The sequence below is a fragment of the Lissotriton vulgaris genome, chromosome 3_1, assembly GCF_964263255.1.
Source record: "Lissotriton vulgaris chromosome 3_1, aLisVul1.2, whole genome shotgun sequence".
In the NCBI taxonomy this organism is placed as follows: Eukaryota; Metazoa; Chordata; class Amphibia; order Caudata; family Salamandridae; genus Lissotriton; species Lissotriton vulgaris.
In genome coordinates this window covers 995,476,246-995,501,685 of record NC_141689.1, presented here as the reverse complement: position 1 = coordinate 995,501,685, position 25,440 = coordinate 995,476,246, and positions in this window count along the sequence as shown.

Genomic DNA, 25,440 nt, shown 5'->3' with positions numbered 1-25,440 from the left:
TGGATGTGCGGCTATTGCTCTGCGATGTAATGCTCTTCCTTTTTACTGCTGACGTTCTGTTGGAATGGGATAGATCTGATGGTGTGTTCTATTGCAGGTACGGATAATTCAAAACAGGATGCGTGATTGGACTAGGGTTGAAGCTTCACGCGAAGAAAGAGGAGGAGGCAAGAACAGCGGAGCATGATGGGAGCCACCGGTGCATGGACACTGTGATAGGACTCATGTTTGACTTTGTTTTTTTCCCCGAATGTTCATGGGAAAAGTAGTTTGTGGTATATTTTTTCTTGCTGCTGTAGAGAATAAAGCGATGAAAGAATGACATAATCCTCACCTCCGAGTCCTTAATAGAATTGGAACTTACCAGCACCAAGGCTAGGCAAATTCTCATTGTTCATGTGAAAGAAGGTGTCCCTTGCGGCACATAAACAATCACCCTTGCAGTGCGGGCATCCTTGCAACAGCAGAGCACCTGTACTGGCACTATGCAACTTTTTTTACACCAAGGCTAGGGGAAACACAGGGATGCCCTGTATTATTGTGAATACGGCACATCCCTGTGTTTTAAAAATGTCAAACGTGGCCCCGCTCAATTAGAAGCACCTTTGCGCTCTAGACATTTCAAATCTGCTCCCCGAACAGTATACAGTTGTTTGGTTCCTCCTCATCAGATTGTTAAACTGCTCAAATTCACTTAAGACTGCTGGAAAAAGGAGAACAGTTCCACAGTTCGCACCTGACTCAGCAGTGCACTGGTTACTTGTGCATAAAATCAATCAGTACGAGTGCAGAGAAAGAATATTGATGCAAAAATATCGACATGCAAGAATATCAAGGTAAGAATATTGATTGTTTTAAATAACAAAGTAATTATTATCAATGTTAAAAATATTGTTTTTAATGTTTTTTAGAAAAATATCGAATTTGTAAATATCAAAGGTAAAAATATCGATGTTGTTAATATCCATTTTGTAGTTTCTAAAATTTTTAATGTTCCAAGTTTTTTATTAGGTAAATTCGTATTAGTACATGTATAATGTTTTACTTGTTTTTGTTTAGTTCATGTTTTTTTCATTTTAATAAAACTTTTAGGAGTGGGATGCTGGGTTTATAGGGGATAAGGGTGGGGAGTTATTAAAAATGTTGATTCAAAATTTTTTAGAAAAGTTTCACTTGAATATATTTTAGGAGCGGGTTGTTGGGTTCATAGGGGATAAGGGTGGGGAGTAATTTGAAAATGTAAAGGAAAAAATTAAATATTAATAAAAATAAATTATATTTTATTAGCGGGATTTTGGGTTTATAGGAGATAAGGGTGGGGAGTAAGCTAAAAATATTGTTTTGATAAAAAAAAGAATGAATGTTGTAAATTTTGGAGAACAAAATTGTATTGAAAGTTCTTAGGTCAATATTTAAAAAAATATACTACGATTTTTAGTAATATTTAAATATTAAAATAATTATTTCAAAGTTTCAAAAATGTAAACGTTTTAAATATAGTTTTTACATACTATAAAATTAATTCAAAAATGTTTCTTTCTGATTTTTTAATATTTATATATAATTTGAAAAAATGAAATTGTTTTATTTTTTGAAAAAGTTTTGTATTTATTTTTTATTATTAAAAATAAGTAAAACATTTGTTGTTAATAATCAATTTTTTTTTGAAAGATTAATATAGGGAGGGGGAGTTGATTTATTACTTTCCTTTATTTAATTTGTATTTTGAGTTGGAATAGTTACATTTTATGGTTTACTATCCAGCACTTTCCTTGAGTTTATTAAGATTTGTAGTTGGAATAGTAAATTATTATAGTTTACTATCCAGCACATTCCCTGAGTTTAGTTGGATTTGGAGTTAGAATAGTAAATGATTATGGTTTTCTATCCGGCACTTTCTCAGAGTTTAGTTGGATTTGGAGTTGGAATGGTAAATTATTATGGTTTAATACCCGACATTTTCCCTACGTTTAGTTGGATTTAGAGATTGTTTATAGTAAATTATTATGGTTTACTATTATTATTATTATTATTATTATTCCGAGTTTTGTATAGCGCCTGGTTACCAATAGGCATCCCCGCGCTTATCAGAACATAACACAGCTACAAGAATGCAAGGATTAAACAGAGAACAAAAAAGTTTTTAAAAGTTTACGAAACCTGAAGAGACTGGCTTCGGAGCGCAGTTGTAGGGGCAGTGAGTTCCACAAGGAGGCCACATTTATTGAAAACCTTCTGCCCCCAGTTCTTGCCTTTTTCACCCTGCCAACCTGAAGGAGATGTTGGTGGTCAGAGCGGAGGGAACGAGAGGCCTTATAGGGCTGGACCATCTCCTCAAGAATAGGTGGACCCACCCTGTGCAGGACTTTGTGGGCGATGCAGAGTGACTTGAATTTCACCCGGTCCTTCACAGGGAGCCAGTGCAGTGCCTCCAACGCCGGGCGGGCAGATTGCCGCCTAGGGAGACCCGTCGAAAGCCTGGCAGCCGCGTTCTGCACTTGCTGCAGTCTGTTCAGGGTAGATTCGGGTGCGCCCAGGAAAAGCGCATTGCTGAAATCCAGCCGCGAGATGATAAGTCCCTGGATGAGAAGCCTTCGAGTGGCCACTGGGAGCAAGGGCAGAATCTTCTGGGCTGAACGGAGCAGGCCAAAGCACACGCCAGCAGTCTTTTTGGCATGGGTTTTAAATGATAGGTCCTGCTCCAGCCATACCCCCAAGCTCTTGATCTCCTGCTTGGGGGGGGGCATGGGTCCCAAACAGTCTGGCCAGCTGCTGGGGGGCAAAGATGGAGAGGAGTTCCCCAGCAGCATCAGTTCCGTTTTGGAGCCATTTAACTTTAGGGCTGAGCTGCACATCCACGTGTAGATCTTTTCAAGACACGTGTGCAGCCGGTCGGGATGGTACGCCGACTGGGAGAGGCCTACCACCAGCTGAGTATCATCAGCGTAACTGATGATTTTGATACCCAGCGGCCGTACCACATTCTCCAGGGGGGCCATGTAAACGTTGAATAGGGTAGGGCTCAATGAAGAGCCCTGTGGCACACCGCACTGGAGAGGGGTAGAAGATGATTTTTCCTGGCCTTCCCACACCTCAAATGTACGACCTTCCAGAAAGGAGGCGAGCCATTTGAGGGCCAAACCCGTGACCCCCACCCCTGACAGCCGTTGGAGAAGCACCTGATGGTCCACGGTGTCAAAAGCAGCGCTGAGGTCCAGGAGGATCACTGCCACTGATCCCCCCGAATCCAGCATGCTCCTCGCATTCTCCACGACCGCCAGCAGGGCGGTGTCGGTCCCCTGACCGGGGCGAAAACCCGTTTGGGAGTCGCCCAGGAGGGAATTGGCTTCCAAGAAGTTGGAGAGGCGGCTATTCACCAGCTTCTCAGCCACCTTACTGATACCCGGCAGCAAAGAGATAGGCCGAAAGTTGGCGAGATCGGCGGGATCGAGGTTAGGCTTTTTCAAAAGAGCCTTAACCACCGCCCCTTTCCAACTGGGGGGGACCACCCCATGGGCGAGAGACAGGTTTATCAAGTCCGTAGCAGGGCCAACGATAGTAGATGACACCTGTTTAAGATATTTAATAGGTGCTGGGTCTTTCGGGGAGCCGCTCTTCATAGATCTCAGCACCGACAAGACTTCCTCCTTAGTAACTGGACCGAGGGAAGCCAACTCCGCCAATGGTGACTCAGGTTGGGAGCTGGGATTGTCCTCCAAAGAGGAGATCTCACCTAGCCGGGGAAGGGAAGCCAGTATGTTGTCGATTTTACTTTTAAAATACGAGGCCAGTTCTGTGCATTTTTTGCGAGGGTCCTCGTGGAAAACCTGAGGGTCGGGGGCATTGAGTAGCTCCTTAATGACCCTAAATGACTCTTTGGAAGAGTTGGCCGCAGAGCCAATGCGCTCTTCAAAGAATCCTGATTTTGCCACCCGAATAGCGGATTTGTACCTGCTCAGGGCCGCACGATATTCTTTACAATTCGCCTCACTCCAGTCTCTCCTCCAGGACCGCTCTAGCCTCTTACATCCTTTCCTCAGAGTTCTTAATTCTGATGAATACCAAGGTGCCGAGCCCACTCTCTTCCCCCTCGTAAGTTGTTTCTTTTTGGGTAGGAGAGTGTCTGGAGAATCCACGAGCCAGGTGTGGAAGTTCGCGTCAGCGACTATCAGGTTGGCTCCCTGAGAGGGCTGCGTGGCCTCCAAGTGTGCCACCCAGGTGTCAACTGGGAGCCTCGACCAGGCTCTTTCCAGGGTGTGAACCCGTGGGACCACCGCAGCTCAGCTGTCGAATTGCCATAACGCGGACACCAAATAATGGTCTGTCCAAGGTAGGGCAAGAGCCGGAGATGGAGTAAGATGGTCCAGGTTAGAAAATAAGGGATCAAGCAGGTGGCCCTTCTCATGGGTCGCGCCCGAGTTGGCCAAATTGAGTCCAAAAGATCTGAGATCGTCGAGCAGATCGACTCCTGTGGCATTGGCTGGGTCCTCAAGATAGATATTAAAATCGCCGAGAACAACAAAGTTGGCAGTTGAAGAGGCAAGAAGTGCAGTAATTTCCAAGAGAGAGTTAGGGAAACTACCCAGCGGCCCGGGAGGGCGATAGATCAACAAGCCCACCAGAGACACTGTAGGTGACAACCGAAGGGAGAACTGTAAGCTCTCACAATCGGCCACCCCTCCATTCTGGATCTTACAGGCGAGCGTGTCTCTATAGAGAACTGCAGTTCCTCCTCCCCTCCCTTTAGGTCTATCAAGGTGGAGTATATGAAAGCCTGGGGGGAGTGCTCTGACCATGTCAGGGCCAGAGCTGGGGGAGAGCCAGGTCTCCGTGAGAAACAACACATCGAGCTCGTGGTCTAGGATAAGTGAATTGATTTCAATGGCATGGCTCGGCAAGGACCGGCAGTTTAGTAAAGCCATGGAGAGAACGGATTTCACAGCCACTGAATTGTGGCCGGAGGAACACGCTCTGCACGGTAAAAATGGGATAATCCCCATCTGTGCAAAGCTACAACTAGTAGGGTGGGGCGGACGCAAGGCGATAAGGGCGTCTCTTCCGTATTGTAACCTGGAGGTGACAGGCGTCACTGTATGGGGCATGGTGTCAGGCCCTAGGCCCGCCTGGGCGCGGACGGGCGCAGACGGGCAGGACTCTGGCACAACTCCGGCGCAGGTCCGGCGCGTCCGCTGGTCGCGTCCGCTGCGCGGAGCCGTAAGTGCCTGTTTTTATAGTCCTTGTCTATGGCCTCCCCAACCCAGCCCGACCCAAGATGGCCGCCAAAACCGGCGCCCAGCCCTCGGCATCAACACTCAGCCGAGGGTGGGACCGGAGCTGCAGGGAGGGGGGAAAGAAGAGTTTTTAAGCGCTGCTGAGCGCTGGGGGGTCTCTACACACTGCTGCAGGCTAGAAAATACAATTAGCAAGCACAGGTGTAAAAACGAGTAAAATCACGAAAATGCGATTAAAATTAGAAGAAAAGCAGGAGACCTCCCGGCTTCCGCCTCAGGAGGGGAAAGGTGTGTGCAAGGTCTGATATTACTGCTTTCCAAGTCTCAGGCGCCTTTTATAGTCCTTGTCTATGGCCTCCCCAACCCAGCCCGACCCAAGATGGCCGCCAAAACCGGCGCCCAGCCCTCGGCATCAACACTCAGCCGAGGGTGGGACCGGAGCTGCAGGGAGGGGGGAAAGAAGAGTTTTTAAGCGCTGCTGAGCGCTGGGGGGTCTCTACACACTGCTGCAGGCTAGAAAATACAATTAGCAAGCACAGGTGTAAAAACAAGTAAAATCACGAAAATGCGATTAAAATTAAAAGAAAAGCAGGAGACCTCCCGGCTTCCACCTCAGGAGGGGAAAGGTGTGTGCAAGGTCTGATATAGGCACTTTCTCTGAGTTTAGTTTGATTTGGAGTTGGAATAGTTAATTATTATGGTTTATCATAAAGTAGCTTTGTTGAGTATAGTTATCTTTGTTGTTGGGATTGTAATTGTGGGTATTATTTTTATTTTTTTATTTATTTGGAAATTTGTAATAGAATTTTTTAATTATTTATTAAGAAATCGTTTTTTACAGTTTATATGTATATTGTAATAAGTACATATATATATATAAACAAAAACAAAAAATCTCCAAAAGAAGCAGTATTGGCGAAAAAACAAACAGTAAAGAATACAATCATTAACTTATCCACCGTTGTATTGACTGAGGCAGAAAACCAGCTCTTGAGTTTGGGACTTAGTTATTGTCCGGTGTCAGACTTCAGCTATACGAAAACACGTGTGAATATTTTTCTTTACATTCGGAAATTAAAACTTATGAAATTCTTTGACATCAAGGATGGCAATAAAAACAACCCTTCCAAACAGCCTGGAACTGCAACAAATTCTCTTAATGTTCCAGCTGGAGAAACAAGAGCCTTTCTAACACTGCATCAACTGGCAATGAATGATGTACCGGCTGCTGAAGCAACGGCAACCCAAGAGGAACTTCAAGCAGCACAAATATCTCAGGTAGGAATGAATTTAAGTCCATTCAAACCCAAGTCTACCTTCATTCCAGTTATGCCTCGTGATTCAATAGACACATTTCATGACATGGTCATTGAGGATCTTAAAGAACTGTATCACAAGGTAAAACACAAGAAAAGATACAGAAGTAACCAAGAACAAGCATATGCTACATTAGTTAACAAGCTAAGTAAAGATCAGAGCATCATAGTGAACATGGCAGACAAAGGCGGCAACGTGGTCATTTGGCCACAGAAAGACTATCTTGCTGAAGCCCTGCGACAATTAAATAATGGAACTTGTTATAACAAATCCAACATGAAATCATATATTGAATCAAAAGAAAGTCTCAAAAAACTGTTATTCAAATGGAGGAGGGAAAATATGCTCTCCAAAGAGGAATTTAACTTTCTTAAAGTTGACAACCCTGTACTGCCAAAACTATACTTATTGCCTAAAGTGCACAAGATGGTGAGCCCGGTCCCTGGTAGGCCGATTATCTCTGCAATTTCCAGTGTAGCTGAACACATTGGTGAATACATTGACTATTTCCTCCAAAATCTGGTGCAAACATTACCATCATACATCAAAGACACTGGTCACTTCCTGAATAGAATCAAAAATGTTCCCTGGAGTGATGACCTACTACTAATCACCCTTGATATAGAGTCACTCTATACCAGCATTAACCATCAGGCTGGACTCAGAGCCCTTGAACATTTTTTGGGAACTAGATCTATTAATTGTTATAATCATAACAAGATGTTAATAGAATTGACAAATTGGTGTTTGCATCATAATTTCTTTATGTTTGGCAAAGAAATGTATTTACAACGGAGAGGAGTGGCTATGGGCGCCTGCTTCTCCCCCAGCTATGCGTGCTTGCACGTTGGCTGGTGGGAGGAGCGGGTACTCAATGTCACTTTTAGTGACATTATGTCCAACAATGTATTGCATTGGTTGCGTTTTATCGATGATGTTTTTATAATTTGGAGGGGGGATCGGATCGATGCAGAAAATTTCATACAATCGATTAACAACAACAATGAGAATTTACATTTCACATCACACATTGACGAATTAGAGGCGGAGTTCCTTGATGTTAAGGTCTTTGTGAGAAATTCTAAGTTGTGTACTAAACTGCATCGCAAGAGCACTGCTGGAAACAGCATACTCCACGCCAGCAGCTCCCACCCCCGCCACGTCATCGATAACATCCCCTTTGGAGAACTGCTAAGGCTTAAACGAATTTGCAGTAGTGATGAGGATTACCAACTTTGTGCTACTGAAGCTCTTGACAGATTCAGGGAAAGGGGATATAAAGAATCAGTTCTTAAGCAATCTATTGCGAAAGCCAACTGCAGACCCAGGGAATCTCTTCTATCTAGCTCAGAATTTAGTTCTGAAACAAGTACAGAATCAAGCAATAGTCCACCCAGATTGATTCTGACTTTCAATAGACAGGAACGCAAAATAAGGTCTATCATTAACCAGAGATGGCCAGCCTTAAAAACTGACTTGGTACTGGCCCCCAGAATAGCGGATAGACCTAATATCACCTATAGGAAAGGATCGAGCATGAGAACCCAACTGAGTCGAGATTTTCCTGAATTAATTAAACAAGACAACTGGATGGCCAGGCCTGGCTTCACGCGTTGTTCTAGTTGTAGAGCATGTAAATTTGGGATTAATACCACCAAATACTCTACACCCTTTAGACCTGACCCTGTGGAAATCAAAGGGAAACATAACTGCAAAACAGATTTTGCAGTATATGTTCTGACATGCACCTGTGGCCTCAGATATGTAGGCAGTACAGGTAAGCAGGTGCATGTCAGAATCCTTCAACATCTGCGAGCAATCGTGAACAACGACAGCTCATACCCTGTGGCCCGCCATTTTAAAGCCATCCACCAGAATAATCTTGACTGTTTGACATACTTTGTCATAGCCTCCGTACCAAAACCTATAAGGGGGGGGGATAGGGATCTCATGCTCAGGAGATTGGAATCTCAGTTCATTCTTGAACTGGATAGCCGCTTTCCGAATGGTCTTAACACCACGGAAGACCTGCATGTGTTCCTGTAACGTCCTTTTGTTGGTTAATTTATATTGACTTTCAGCTAGTATGCCAGTGCCTAATTTTCCTGCTTCCTTCTCAGTTTCTGTATAGTATTATATTCACTGAATCAATTTCATTTCATCATGGCTTCCATGTTGAATAGTGATTAGGAATGTTTGACTCCTATACACATATGGACTTTTAGTAGACAAAATGAAAAAAACAAATAAAATTATCACTACAAAAAATATTTTTCCCCTTTATTTTATTCCCTTCTTTCTGGGGGGCACACACATTCCCAAAACCTTTTTAGCACCTCCAATTTTGGACACAGACTTATGGGGCGTGATTATAGGCAGTCATTTAACTCCTTCGTATTTTACGATGTAATCTGGTGGCCATGGCACACATAATCAATCACAATCAATACAACAAGCATTCATGCTGATATTATATCAGGCAGACCCATTGTCTGATTATTTTGAGACTGCATTGGTGTAACATATTGGCATCAGATTTTAATGATTCATCATTATTTTCTTTTTATATATAACATGCCATTTAATTATCAGTGATTAATTGTCAGCATCACGGAAAATTGCGATGTTTGCACAGTGTCTCAACTTACATGTTTTTTATAAAAATGTATATATATTTTTATAGATTACAAATATTTATTTTCTTAATTATAAAATGAATTGTATTCTGATTGTGATTTTAATAGCGCATTTATGCTGTTATTCTATTTATGTATTCATTTATCGTGGCACTGATTTAGAGGAAAGACTGCCTTAGCCTAAGCTATGTAGTGTGTCTTTTATGTCATTCTATCACGTGGTTGTGAAAAAAATGCCCGGGAAAAACTTTTTGTACTTAAGCCATTTTGAACTTACTGACTGATGATCTGTGAACAAGGGCGGACGCCCGAAACGCGTAAGATCTGGTGGCCTTGAGCGCACAATAAATCGTTTTAGCCCATAACGGACGGGCGTGGCTTTCTTTCCTATCATTGCTGTGGCGGCTGCTGCGCTGGTTTGGTGAGAGAGCTGCATTTGCGCATATATATATATATATATATATATATATATATATATATATATATATATATATATATATATATATATATATATATATATATATATGTGTATATATATATATATATATATATATAATATTTTTTTCAACATTTCTTCATGTGAAAACACATATTTTCCCTTACACAATTACATTCTTTGTATTTTTCAAAGTTAGAAATGTTATTAAAATATGAAAACATAAATCATAACTTTTTTTGTGGTGTGAATATTTTAATACAAAACATAACATATTTGTAACATTCATTTTTATGTGTACATATTAAACAAAGAATATTTTTTCATACATACAATTTTTGTTAACATTTTTTAAATATAGTACATTTATTGGTAACATAGACCGTCATTACGATGGCTGGCGGACCTTAATCTGCCTGCCATCATGGTGGGAATCATGACCACCCGTCATGCATGCGGCAGTCCCGCACACCCAATTAGGATGCAACCACCACCATGGCAGTCGCATTTTGCAATTTAACATTGCGGTGGGCGCTGCTGACTGCAGCACCTGCCGCAATGTTAAAAATGCATGTTGTGCATTTCACTACACTATGTGGCAGGCACCACATGGTGCCTGCCCCTTGGTGTAGTGAAATATAGGGGGGTATTATGGGCCCCCAGTGCACAAACACAAGGGGGGCCCGCAATGGACCCCCCAAACCAATACCAGCCAGCCTTCCAATGGCAGTTTACCAGCTACGGAAAGGCTGGCTGAAGCCAGCATCCTAATTTGGCAGATGGTGCCTGCTAGGCACAGCCACCATTTTGTGGATGCAGACTGCTCTGCCAGGAAATCAGAACGATTACCTGTTGCTGTTCCGTGTCGGACGGTCTTTGCGTCTGCCACTGTTACAGTCTGGATACCCCCTCCCTCATAATCTTGGTCCGATGGTGGAAGGTCCGCCACTGCACAGCTGGCAGTGGCGGGCCTTCTGCCATCTTAATGACCCCCATAGTCATAGAATGCTAAAGCAAAGTATTTTTCCATTTTTTAATTACAAAGTTTCATTTTAATGGTTTATTAATTTTTTTGTAAAAAAGAGAAAACATTTGTATACTTTTTTAACATTTAACATATGTTTTCATTTTTGAAAAATTAAATAACATGTATTTGACAAAGTTCTCTTTTAATATTTAGTATATTGAATATTATTCTCATTAACATAATATTTAATATGTTAAATAGTTTACAATATTGCAACAGACATTTTTGGTACAACATATTTATTTTTTATTACATTTTTATAATTTTGTACATTTATATTGCATGAAATAAATATAAACTATAATATAGAATAAATATTATATTTTTGTTTTTTATCATATAACATATACAAATTAACAGTTTTCGGGGCGTGGCATGCAAGCCGATCTAGTTTTGTCACCTGCCTGCCTGGTGTTGCCCCGCGTCCTGACCTCCCCGCTACTGGACAATGCCTGGGGCTGCAATTTGGGGGTCCTGAGTGCCCGTGAAGAGAGGGGTGAGGCTCCGTCACTGGGATCCAAAGATGGCGGCACTTGTTGAATTAGAGTGCCCAGCGAACATAGAGATGGTTATTCCAGTCCCTGCGGTGGCCTCCTTTGCCCCGGTGATTGCGTGAGGGCTCTGGCGGGCTGGACAAGCACCGCGGGGGCAGCTGAGTTGCGAACTGGGAACTGCAGTCATCCCTTGACGAAGAGTATTGAGAGTGGTGTTGGAGCTCCCGTGCACTTGATTGCGTTGCCGGCGGCTGCTTTGGGGCCGGGTCAGATTGCCCCTGAAGTGCCCTCTTGTAACATTACCCATCCTGTGTCCATGGTTGACAGGGGGGGGGCCCTTTTGATGAGCAGTTCGGACGCTGGTCGCCACTGGTTGCGGTGCTGCCCACAGGAACAAACACCATCTTGCTGAGGTGCTATTAGTTGGAGCTCTTCCGCTGAGGCACCTTTAGAGTGTAAGGAACCCTATTTTGACTGCTGGGACGGGGGTCTCCTAGTGACAGGAGATAACTGAAGGCAGGGTCACTCAGGGCGGGCCGCCGGCTTGAGATCCTACCGGTGAGAGTGCTGTGGAATACTTGGGCGCAAGGACACAATTGGGTGGTAGAAAATAAACACCATTGAAAATGAAGATGTGTGAACGTGTAACACAGACGCGCTCTTTAGTAAGGCCAGAAAGATGTCTTCCATGGCAAAAGAAAACTAGCTTTCCCTGTTTGATGGCTGGCTGTAGTGTCCCTTTGAAAACAAATGTCCTTTGAAATAATAACTGCCTTTGCACCCTGTGCATCCAGATCATCTAATATTTCAGCACACAGGCACTCTAATTGTTTAGGTTCCAGCTGTTCATTACTAACATATAATCACATGCTGATCGTGCACCTAAGGTGCAGAATTACGGTGCGCGCACCACATTTTTAATTGTACTTGAGCTTATATCCTACAGTTCTCGTACGCACCACTGTGCTTAATTCTGTTGCTTGCAAGTTATGGACAGGCAAAACCACTCATTTTTGGGAGCCATTTTCATTTTTATCATCGGAATTTGACCCAGGGTAAGAGAGAAAAAGGCAGAAAAGGAAGAAGGAAGGCGTAGAGAAACATACGAGCACATTGCCAAATGAAGAAAGTAATGAAGAAAAACAAGCAGCAGGGTGGGATAAAGAGACAACAAGCATAGGCTGCTGGCAGAAAGAGGCATAACTTGAAATGAAAATTATGTAACCTTGGCATTTGTCAATACAGACATTCCACGTTGTCAGGTTTCTACAAAAACACTTTAAGCCTGTGTCCTTATTTTAACATTCAAATGAATCACAGCCCATTAACACCCCCACAACTATTTTCAACATATAGGCGCTGATTTTCAAAAAAATCATTCAATACAATGCAGAAAGTAATACTGCCCTGCATAACAGGGACAGGAGAGAGCAGAACTGAGCCATATTTGCAAAGATATGGTGCAGTTCTGCTCTCTCCTAGTGCTGGCTCAACTGTGGCTGACTAGCGCCAATGCAGTGACACTTGTGTCATGTCACAAGTGTGCCTGCTTTGTGGTCAGAGTTGTTTTTGTGCAGAAAGTGACACCTTCCGTCACAAAAACAATCAATAGTGGCTTATTTGTCTATTCATGTGTGCTGCAAACAAAGATCCTTCCCCTTGTTATGCCAGCCTCGGGTCCGTGCTCCAGTTTGGTAAAAACCTGTATTTACAAGTCTTTACTAAATATGGGTTTGGGTCAAAATACATGGGTGGATACATGGGAACACCCACGTTTCACCCATGTAATGCCTAGGCAGTGTTATGTGCTCCATTGTTTTTTTTAAAGCCACTTAAAGACACTCAATTTGCGTTTCGTGTGGCTTAGTAAATACCTAAATAGATTTTGAGTCAGGATGTCAAAAAAGCGATGCAACCCAATGCAGGTTATGAGTAAATCTGGACTGTAAAGTTTTACCCCCTCTTGTCTTAAAATGGCACACCACTTCCCAAAAGAGTTCTCTGCCAGTATAAGAACTAGCATTTTTTTTGCAAAGAATAGTCGATTTTCCAAGGAAGCATGACCTTTTCATTAGTTAGTTCCAGAATGATACTTTGCATCCCCAGTAAGATACAATCTCAGTACTGTGAGCTCCCAGTAGGACACACAGTACTCCTCATTGACAATGTGTGTCTACACACATGCATACATTACACCATGAAGCATACAACAAATATTTCGTTTTTCCCTCATTGGGCATCCACTTCTGAATGTAGAACCTTAACGTTAATGAACCTAACAATTTCCTGAAGCTAGAGCTCATCAGAACCTAGAACTCTGAAAAACCTAGGGCCTTCATCCGCCCGCCACCCCAGAGTAGGAGGGACCATCCGCAGGGGCAGCGGCGGTCCCTCCGTGCAGATTAGGATGTGACCGTCACCCTGGCGGTCACATCCTGTATGTTTAACATGGCGGCGGGTGCTGCTTGAAGCAGCAACTGCCGCAATGTTAAAAATGCATGCTTCGCATTTACATGAACAAAGAGGCAGGCACTGCGCGGTGCCTGCCGCTTTGTGTATGCAAATGCAGGGGGGTACCATAGGTACCCCCATGTGCACCCCCACCCCCTGTCACCCTGGGGGCCTGCAACGGTCCCCCAAAGAAATCTCCGTATGCCTTTCCACGTGGGAGAAGCCACCATGGAAAGGCATCTGTTTACCCCATCCTAATATGGCTGGCGGTGTCTGTTAGACACCGCCTCCATATTAGAGCTTTTCCGCCGCGGTCGTAAGGCGACCGCGGCTGAAAAGCGGCGGACGGTCTTCCTGACCCCCCAGCCATCCTAATCTGGCGAGGGGTCTTTGAAGGCTGCGCAGCGGTTTTTCCGCATCCTCCGAGCCGGCGGACACTTCCGCCGGCCTGGAGGATGCGGAAAAACCGCAATCCTCATGAGACCCCAAGAACGGTTTGGTAAGTATTGCTCTAGGAAAGCATGTATTTGTTAATTGATGTTGTTTGACTATTTAGGACTCAATTCCCAAAGCTTTCTCTGTGAGTAGTAGCATGTGTAGTGAATAGTAGGGGCAGATTTACAAACCCCTTGCGCCACTTTTGCGTCACTTTTAACATGGGAAAAGTGACGCAAAAGTGGAGCAAGGGGCTTATTAAACTGCCCCGCAGTGTGCTACTTTTGTCTTCGTTTTAAATTACTCATAAGTTCCAGGACTCACTCACAAAGGGATGTAAGTAGTTGTGGCTAAATGAAACATGCTCAATGACATGCTTTGTAAATCCGTCCCTCCGTAGTTAACGTGTACAGTTTCTCTTATTCAGGAAACAAGTTTCACAAAAGAAATCTAGACCTTCAGAATGTCCAGTTTTACGTACTATTTTAGTTCAAAGTGCTTGTTTCGCCCTGTTCCTTCCAATGCCGCGCACAAGCCACGAGTCTTTCATGTTACCCTTATTGCTACCTTTGGCTTTTCTTTTGCTACTTTCTAGCAGATCAGCTCATTACAAGAAAAGACGCTCTTTTCTTTGTTGCATCTCGTTCTGACTCACGGCACCGGTGTGACAAGGTCATGCTTCAGACAAAAGTACAAAAAAAGCTTTTTCATAAGCACAGCGTGCGCAAAAACAAAATTGTTTTTTGATTAGTCTCAAAGCAGGTTGACATTAGACAGCATTATATTAATCTACCAACAGATATTTTGAAATAACAAACCCATTCAAATGTTAATATACAGCAGGGTCTCTTGCCTCAATAGTTGAGCTGTGTTCTCACTCATAAGAATGTGTTTTTTTAGATCATGATCAAGCAGGTCAGGGATGGCAAAACTTGCTTTTGGTGTACAATGTTTTTTACCTTATGCTGCTTAGCAAGACAGGAGCGTTAAACCACTGAGGCCCTCATTTGCAAGTTCTCTTTTAATTCCAGTGGTATGTTAAAGGGAGTTGCCAGATGCGTCAAAAGTGGGAGCTTGGTGATACCTCTTAGTCCCTGCCCCCTAATATGCCTTCGTAAAAAAATTGTTGTCCAGATGTTTTCATTTTTTATTTGTTTTTTTTGGGATCATTAGAGAAGTAATTCAGCTTGGGTACACATTGTTGATCCAAGATGAATTTTTCTGGACATCATTTTCAGTAATGATGTAATATTTCAGGAACCATGCGACCTATATAGTCCATTTTGGTGTCAAACCATAGGTTTTGGGAGTCAAGTAGTCTAATAGAGACAGAAATAAATTCCCATAGCAACCCTTCTGCCATTTTTCAAAATGGTGGTTATAATAAAAGAAGAAGACATATATATATATATATATATATATATATATATATATATATATATATATATATATATATATATATATATATATATATATATATATACAAGGCATTTTTCTACGTCTTTAAAGTCACATTCTTCTTCTGTCTCAGCAAATACTTTTTAGAAAATTCACAGGTTCAGCAGTTATAGCTTCAAGCTTTGTTCCAATTTGGTCATAGTGTAATCTCCCGTAAGGATATGTGTCTTGATAAGAACACTGGGCATCTCTGGGTCACGTTTTTAGTACAGAATATGAAGTGGTATTAAGCTTCTTTTCTCACCTGTTCCATAATGTATCCATAACTCTGTCAATCCTTGACTTATAAACATTGCAACAAAATTAAGTGATACAATAATGACATCTGTGTCATTTCACAGTACAATGGTGAGATTGGAAGCATTTTGAAAAGCCTGCTCAACATGTAGCACAACATGAATATCAGCTTCCGCCAATTTGCTTTTAAGTTCTGGCACAGTATGGCCCCTAACTTTTGAATATATCTCTGCAGGCACCAGCTCCTCATTGACAATCATTCCACTTGCAATATTTGGAAATTCATTGTTCATTGAAGCATCAGCAATGTTCTGAGGATTAACATCTCCAAGGTCATCTTGTTCGATGTTGACCAGAATTTATCAAGCTGCACAGGTGTAGGTGTCAGATTTTTGATGTAGGCAAGGTCAATTGTTCCACTTGTAGACCTTCGCCTGACTCTCTCACATTCTTTGACAGATACTTCAAGATAACTTTCAAAGACAATGTGCAGTTCTTGCAAGGTGCACACTGACCTTGATATCTGTAGAACACTCTGAACAACCTCTCAGACGTTTTGCATGGATGAAATCTTGACCATTCACAGTTGTGACATAAAGTCCACAACAACAGCAGTTTTATGGAAATTCTTCAGGTGAAAGTTTTTTTTCGAGCTCTTGTATAAGTGTGTTTAACTAGTTTGGTTGTAGGATCTCCATCAAATAATGTGTTTGTTGGAAGACGATCAAGTGACAGAATGTCCCTGATAAATTCACCCCTTTCTTACATCCATCCCTCTATGTGCTTGCGAATGAAGTTTTTTTAAAACTTGTTTTGTAATGGCTGGTTGGATGAAACTCTTACTATGGCAATTAAAGCATGAGAGTTTAGCTTTAGTGATCATGTCAAACAGCTTTTTTTCTTTCAACACAAATCTCTCCAGCTTCAGTTCTGCATATAGTTTCTTTTCATGTTCCAGGACATCTAGTACACGTGTCTTTATATCATTATCCACATATTGTTTGGACAACAAAGTTGTATAGTCATGCAATCTCAGTCATTTCAAAGGGGTTTCCTTGCTGCTGCAATGAAGAAGGCTATCAACATGTTTAATAAAATGTTCCTCTCTCTTTCCCACAAGTTAGTGGTGAGGAACAGTTTCACAATGGGCTATTAATTGTGAATTTGTCATCTCTATGAAAACATTGCAAATAGAAAGGACCTCATAATAAACTAGCTGCCGTTGAGCAACATATTCACTTTTACATGTCTGACCAACAATTCTCTTGGAGATTTTCTGTGATCTCTGGATCATCTATTCCAGTTTCATATGTGAAGACAGCATTGAACCTTCCTTCTCTGTCATTCACCACACAATGGGCCCGATTCACAGAATGAACTTACTACTTTTGGCATTCACAGAATGCACTTACTACTTTTGGTATTCACAGAATGAACTTACTCATTTCGGTATTCACAGAAGTTAGGACTACTAACTTTAGGACTCCTAAATGCCTTCTGTGAAGACCGAAAGTCTTAAAATTACGATTCTTCTCAATTTAGTAGTAGTAAAGTTAGGACTACTAACTTTAGGACGCCTAAATGCCTTCTGTGAATACCGAAAGTCTTAAAATTAGGATTTTTCTCAATTTAGTAGTAGTAAAGTTAGGAGTCCTAACTTTACTACTAATAAATTGAGAAAAATCCTTATTTTAAGACTTTCGGTATTCACAGAAGGCATTTAGGCGTCCTAAAGTTAGTAGTCCCAACTTTACTACTACTAAATTGAGAAGAATCGTAATTTTAAGACTTTCGGTATTCACAGAAGGCATTTAAGAGTCCTAAAGTTAGTAGTCCTAACTTCTGTGAATACCGAAATGAGTAAGTTCATTCTGTGAATACCAAAAGTAGTAAGTTCATTCTGTGAATCGGGCCCCCAGTCTTTGGATTAACTTTCTGTAGAGGTATGGTTGTTCCACCTCTTGCTTCTTCACTCTTTCCAAATACCAGGGCCCATACCTCAGGTAGTTTCTGCAACTGAATTCACGAAACACAATAATCAGTGACTCCAACATCTTCACATGCAGCTCCCAATCACCTTCCTGATTGGATCAGCATTTACCAAATTTTCCACTAGAGCTATCATGTGAAAAACATTTTTCCAGTACTTGCAAAATTCTGATTTTTCCTCACATTCTTTGACAAACTCTACAAACTTGGTTTTCAGGTTTTCTGATTTTGAACTGACTGTATTGAACATTGCCTGGCTTTACATTATGTCTTTTGAATGAAGTGCACCCTGTGCCTTGTTCACTTTTGAGATAAGATATGCAAAACATCATTTTCTTCCTTGTTCCAGAAAGCATTCTAATGCAATGTTTCTATAGCCTCAGATATGATGAGCATACATTGTAACCAACAAACATAATGAGTTCCATTAGTACTGACTGGACAGCATTCCTTCCAAAGATTTCAGCCTCAATAAGTGAATTGTCAATGCTACAGCCACTGAGATAACTTCCTGCACACCGCAATGCAACTTTTGTCATAATGGAAATCGCCCATTATTGGATAAAGGTCATCAAATTCTACTGAATTGCTCATAAAAATGTCAACTACAATACAGAAAACCCCTTGATCACAGAAAATTGTCAGGATAGACTGGTCTTCAAGCTGAGCATGCACAATTTTGAATTTTGTTTTCAGCTGTGCATATTTTTGCATAGTTTGTGACTTCAGATGGTATTAGTGGTAAAAACCCAACCTTCTTTAGTGGGACGGTATTCTGGGATATCTGAGCATTAATTCAAGCCCACTGATCAGCTGGCTTTTCTTCATCCTTCAGTTCGCACCAAATAAGCAATATAAATTCAGTTAAATCAGCTTTGTGGACCACAGTATCAGGTAGAAGAAGTTCCATGTCCTCACCAGTTTGAAACGTTCTGGTAGACTGGGACGTGTTGATATCTTGTGGTGATTTCGCACAAATTGGCGAGGCATTTGGGTTTTAAGTTTGCAGCTTTGTTTGTTTATGCATATAGCTGACACCGCTTGTTTTCCAGCAGCAACTTCATTGGTACAGTCTTGAAAAAACAAAATAGCAGCATGATGTGTGCTGGATATTTCAGACAAAGAAGAGCTGTCTTCAAAATCAAAGTTATCAAGAGCAGCATTTGTAAATCTTTTCTTGGTAAAGTTACTTGGAAGTGGTGGAGGGTCTTATTCATAAAATTTTAGAGTGACTGCTGCTAACAAGTTCCTACCCTGTACTTTCTCATTATAACTTGTTGATAAACTAACCCTATTATTTGAAGTGACTAGCGCTCTACTTTTGCACTTGTCAAAGATTGCATGGGCAGTAATCATGTACGGCGGAGTCTTATTTATAAATTCATGAAGGTGGAGCGTAATTGCGCCCCAATCCCGTCGCACAGCAATATCTTGAATATTCAATGTTACTCCAATTCAATACATAATTGTCCATTTTTGTCCGTTCGATTACGCTTTATTCAATTTTTCAAATATTTTTTTCTGTTTGAGTCCAAATATAAGGTTATAAGCTGTTTCAAAGCTTCAAATGCTCTTGATGTGCCCATCCAGGCTTCTTTCAAAAGCACAACGAAAATGCATCATACATCATAAACAGTACTTCGCATTCCAACCCAAAGCATTTCGGGCTTTAACCAGCCCGTCGTCAAGGGTAACTGGAAAATGAAATATAAAAATCAGCATTACTACTTTGACTTAATCAAAACGTGAAACAAAAGTTTATACTTCCCTCATTTCATTAATTCAAATTAAATAACATGCTGAAAACAAACCCCTTCCCTGTCTCTGTCCTGTGATTCTAAACCACCCACCCTCTTTCCGAAAACTCAAAATCAATCCCCTCAGTGCCAAACTAACCCTTGCAGCCATCAACCCTGTGTACACCCTTTCACTATCCCATAATTAATGATCCCTCATATAACACCACCTCATCACACTCCCCACTCGCGCATCACAAGATTCCCAAATCAAACCTCTCTCTCCTAGCTACTCTGCGATCTCCTCCTGTACTCACACTCTATTAATTTCAAATCCACTGCACTTGTTCTCTGAACATCGCGCTCCCATCTCAGGCTCCCAAATTCAATCCTCTTCCTGCTAAAACCTCTCAACTCTCCCCACTTAAAGTCAAACAAACTCGCATCATACTCAAACCAACCCTTACCTCAAACATTCACCCTACCCGCAAAACCTGCGTCCTTCCCTCAACTCGACATCGGATTCCATGGAACTATGATTACCCCATGTAACCACTCTGTTTTAAACCACCCAACTGGAACCCTAACCACTCCCTCCTCGGTGCAATCGAATTGATTACCTGACACTACCTGCATTTCCTAGAACTATCTCAAGTGCATACTACAACTCCCATAACCCACTGGGTTACTGTCACTACCTTGTTGCCTGTTACTGCTGTTATACCCGTGCCAATAAACAAAAAAAAATCATTTTACAAAAATAATATATTGCGTATTATTACCCATTTGTTGAAAGACAATGTCTAAGAATTGTGCATGGAATTACATGGTGATTAGCATAATCTTGATGGCATAAACATGCTTGTAGATATGTTGTGTTGCTTTACATGTGGTGAAGATTTACAGTTTATCTGATTAGTCAACAGTTCTCCTTAGGGTTCAAAGGATCCAAAGAGGGCAATGAACAATTCAATATGCAAAAAGAGTGATAGAATGCACACCTTCATTTTCATAATATATCCAATCTTTGTCCTGATAGTAATCCATAGCTGCGTGCTTACTGGGCATGCGCCTTGCCCTGGTGGCGCTCTGATTAAATTTATAAAGGTGGAGCGTAGTTGCGTCCCAATCCCAGTCGCACAGCAACATTGTGAATATTCAATGCTACTCCAATTCAATACATAATAGTCCATTTTTCTCTGTTCAATTACGCTTTATTCCATTTTTCAAATACTGTTTCTGTTTGATTCCACATATAGGGTTATATGCTATTTCAAATCTTCAAATGCTCTTGATGTGCCCACCCCGGCTTCTTTCAAAAGCGCAACGAAAATGAATCAAAATAGTTTGTTGATTTGCTATATCCACTAAGGATTCAGTCTGAACAGGCTAAGATTTTAGAAAATGGATTTACGCATCCATACAATACAATTGTGCTGTCATAATTATAGTTCAACAGAATTTCTTATTACTATGTGATAATTGTTATTCTACTCTGTAAAAATAATTATTGGTGTGCACAGGGGTATAATATTGGCAAGGCTAACCTGTTAAGAGCATTGTCCTCATTGCTACTATTGACTTAGGATCTTTATACTGATTCATGGGTTTAGGTTATATTAGATCATATTGGCACCCTGTTCCACAAGATTAACGCCAACCAGGTGTTTTAACAAGGGTGTGGGCTAGCACTTCTGTTGTATTATCTATGTGTGGCATACATGGTTAATGTACTGTACTTGGCTAATGGCCATGCACCCAAACTGGGGGCACAGAAGTTCCCCACTAAAGTAAGCTGATGATATTAAAGTCATTAAAAGAACATAGGTTACGCTCCAAAGATTGTTCCTGTCATGTGTGTTATTCAGTAGCGGCCCGTCCCCGGGCAAAGTAGTGCAGTGGCCCGGAAGAGGTAGGTGGGAAAGGGAGGGGGGTTCGGGGACAAAGAATTAAAAATTAAGAAAAACGTACCTGAACGATGCTGCCGTCATCGCTTGCCACATCACACTCTTTCTTTTTCTGGGCACAGGCTCCCAGCCTGCACTGCAGCCAATCCTGACGCTGCATGAAAGCACTTAAGAACCTGCCTAAATCTTTGGAAGATCAGAAGAGGTCTGAATCTGCTGTCTGAAACCTGAAAAAGTCTATAAGATAGTCCTTCTCTCCCTCTTGTACTCAGGACAAAAAAGTGGACTCCAAGGATAATAAGGTTGATCTCTTCTTAACCCTTTCGCTGCTGATGACGAGCTCAGCTCGTCATCACCCACGGGTGTCGTGTGCTGATGACGAGCTGAGCTCGTCATAGTGCCAGCAAAATTGCAATTTGCAGCACAGCGCAAAAATCACCGCAGCAGCGATGCGGTTAAAGCTACAGGGCCACAATTATCTACAAGATACCTTTTCCTGAAACTGCTCAGCTGATCAGTGGCAACTGGATCTGGACTGAAACCTGCTGTTTGGCCTCTACCTGATACCCCGTAAGGCTCTAAGTGACTCCCCTTGGGGAGTGGAGGGTCTTTATATGTATACTCCATTACAATGCATGCATAACATCGTTATGCTTTGACAACGCAGCCATTACAATGAACCTGCCATTACAACGCATGCTATTACATTGCATGCTATTACATTGAGAATTCAGGTAATTGTTTAGATAGTACGAATAAACATTTTGAATATATATTTCATATTCATATTTCAATACCTGGGTATTAGTACTTTTTAAATCTTATCTTTAAGTAATGTAATATTAATTTAAAATAATGCTTGTGAGGGTTTGACACCCTTTCTCTGGCACAGGATGCAAGGGAAATAGAGGTTTAAGGTGGGGGAGTGTATGAATACTTGGGTATCAATTGTAATACCCGTGTATTCATGTGTATTATCTTTAATATTATTTTTAAGTAATTTATTAATAATTAAAAACAATACTTGTGAGGGAGTGACACCCTTTTTCTGGCACTGGATAGAAGGGAAATAGGAGCTGTGGGTGGGTGAGTGTATTAAAACTCGGGTATTCATTTGAATACCTAGGTATTGTCATTTATTTTCTTTAACATTATTTTTAAGCAATTTGCTAATAATTTAAAATAATACTTGTGAGGATTTACTACCCTTTGTCTGGCATGGGATGTGAGGGAAATAGGGGGTTTGGCTCGTGGAATGTATTAATGTGTGGGTATTCATTTTATTACCTGGGTATTAACATATATATCATTTAATGTTATTTTTAAGTAATGTATTCAATAATTAAAAATAATACTTGTGAGGGTGTGACGCCCTTTGTCTGGCATAGGATGGAAGGGGAATAGGGGTTTTGGTTGGGGGAGTGAATTAATACTTTGGTATTAATTTTAATACTTGTTTTGTAATTTAATTTAATAATAATAATAGTTTATAAATATTTTTATAAATGTAATGAACAAATTACGAGGATTTAACATTTACAATGTGGTATGTTAATATATAGAAATAGATTTTTGGGGAATAGCTGAGTAATTTTTAAATAACATTAATTATGAAACAATAGGCGATATATAATAAATTATTATAATTTTTAAACATAGGTAAAAAGGCGTATATGCACATGGCAAGTATTTTTAAAAAAAATGTAAACAATATAATAATAAAAAGACATTTCTTTATCATTTTTAAATACGATAAATAAATAGGACACCTAAAGGTATTTAATAAATAAAAATATATAACTCTGATTTGATTTTTTTTAACATGAATATAAACATGTAAAAATAAATATTATATTTTAGAAAATAAAAAGTTTAGCAAAGGAGTACAATAACATTTTTTAAACATATTTCCTTCATATTTTCCACGTTTTTTCTATTGGAGTATGTTGGTGAAATTGTCCTTTTTTTCTTTTTACTTTTACAAATGACAAGTTTGTTTCTACAGTCAGTTGAGCATTGTGGTCAAGATTGGAAGCAAGGAAGAGCTGCGGTCAGGTAAGACAAACTTTATTTAAAAGAGACTGTGGGTGGCATACTTTATGTAAGAAGAGAGAAGGGAGGTAGTTAGATAAATGTTAGTATTTGGAAGTATGTTTTTACATTTTTAACCACAATTTCATCCCTTAACAGGTAGCAGTTGAAAGGTCCACGTCAGGGTGATTGCTTTTTTTACACTCTTGGTTTTAAAAAGGAAAGTATGTGGATAGAATTATTAATATTTATTTTAAACCAATGTGTGAAGGAAGCTATATTTTTTTCAATTTTTTTGCATCATTGACTTTAAAAAAAAAGATTCGCAAATTCATGGTTGTTCCTGCACGTGGAATTTGGGAGAACACAGATGCCATGGATGGCCGAATGGATGTTTTAGACAGGTTGGAGCTTTTTTGTTAATGAATTTTAAGTTAATGCATGATTTCTTGCTGCATTTGTAAGCTCAATTTTTGACTTATTTCACACCTTGGACATGAAATCGATGAAAAGAAGACAATGGATATCTTGTTGTGTTTTTTGCCAAACTATTTATCATTTTTCAGTACTTATTTTTGTGATTTTCTTTAGTTTATACAGTTTATTTTGCAGCAGTTGGTTTGCAGTAAAATATGGGTATGGCAATCGGTTTCTCTTTTGATAGGTATGCACATGCTTTGAATCGGATAGTGGATTATGGTTTGAGACTATGGATAATTGGTGAGCTGCAAACCCTTGCTGAACTTTGGAATTTTACAGAAGAACAAGAGTCAAAGAAGGAAGACAGCTGAAGGTAGGAAGCCCATTTTGTTATGTTTTTGGAAAAAGTAATGGCAATTTTATTTAATCAAAAAAACACAAAACAGGCAAGTAAGATAGAATAGGTGTTACTGATAGTTAGAAAATGTAGCATGTGAGCAATTTTATCTAGGTAGTCGGAAGCCACCATCAACGAACATTTCTGCATTTGTCCCAATAGTCTCTTGGAAGTTTCTTTTGTTCTTTTGGAAATTCATGGGTTCAGATTACCAGTCAATGATTACGTTATTCGCATTTCTTGGAAACTTTGCTCCTTATTCAAAATTTCCAAGAAATGATAAAAGTTTGGGTGAGGTTTTCTGATTGATTTTTTGAAGGAGCTATGCCATCCCTCTATGTCAATATTGGTTTTTGCTTCTCCCTCTATGCAGGTTTAGTAACAGTTCCACCACTTTACAAGTAACCTTGGATTCCTCCTGCGACCCGACCTGCTTAGAAGGCCAATCTATGTGTCCTCAAAGTAATTTAGTAGGGTGCCCAATTTGTCTTCATTTGTAGTAAAATAGTCAGATTCAGTATTTGAGGTGTAGTATTCATCCACACAGTCAGGAGGAACAAAGCACAAGGCAGTTAGTTTTTTACATTCAAATTGCAGCTTACTTTCCGATATGTAATCTTCAACTAGGGATGTTTTTTAGTAAAAAATTCTGTGTAAGTTGAGGTTTTCTGATCAGAGAATGAAATGTACACTAAGGGAACTACAGTGTAGGCGTGAGTACTGTAAATTTAGTTGAATGGATGGGGTGTGGATTTAAACTTCCCATCCATCATCCAAATATCCCTATTCTCCAATTTTACAAGGTTACAGGGTGTGCTAAAGATTAGTATTCTTCTTTGAGGGTTTTTGTTGTCATGCAAAAGAAAGGTTTCATTAGTAGCAGTGAACGTTAGTTCAGGAGGAATGTTAATATTAGAATATGTTTGGGGTGTTACACATTGGGGGTTACTCTCCTGTTTTTTTCACTGTATAATTCTGCGTACATTTACGATTGTGGGAATACAACAGGTGTTGCGCCGCGGCTAGGGTGACTGACTCCCGAATCTGAGGATCACGGTTTGATCCCCGGCAACGGCGGCAGATTAGCCTAGCACCATGTGACTCTGGGCAATAGCTTGCTTAATCTCCCCGACGGCCCCCAGCGCCTAGAGACCCTTATGGGAGATTGTGCGCTTTACAAATGTGGATTATTAGAAATGTCTTGGGATACCCCCCAAAACTGCGCCACAATGTTCATT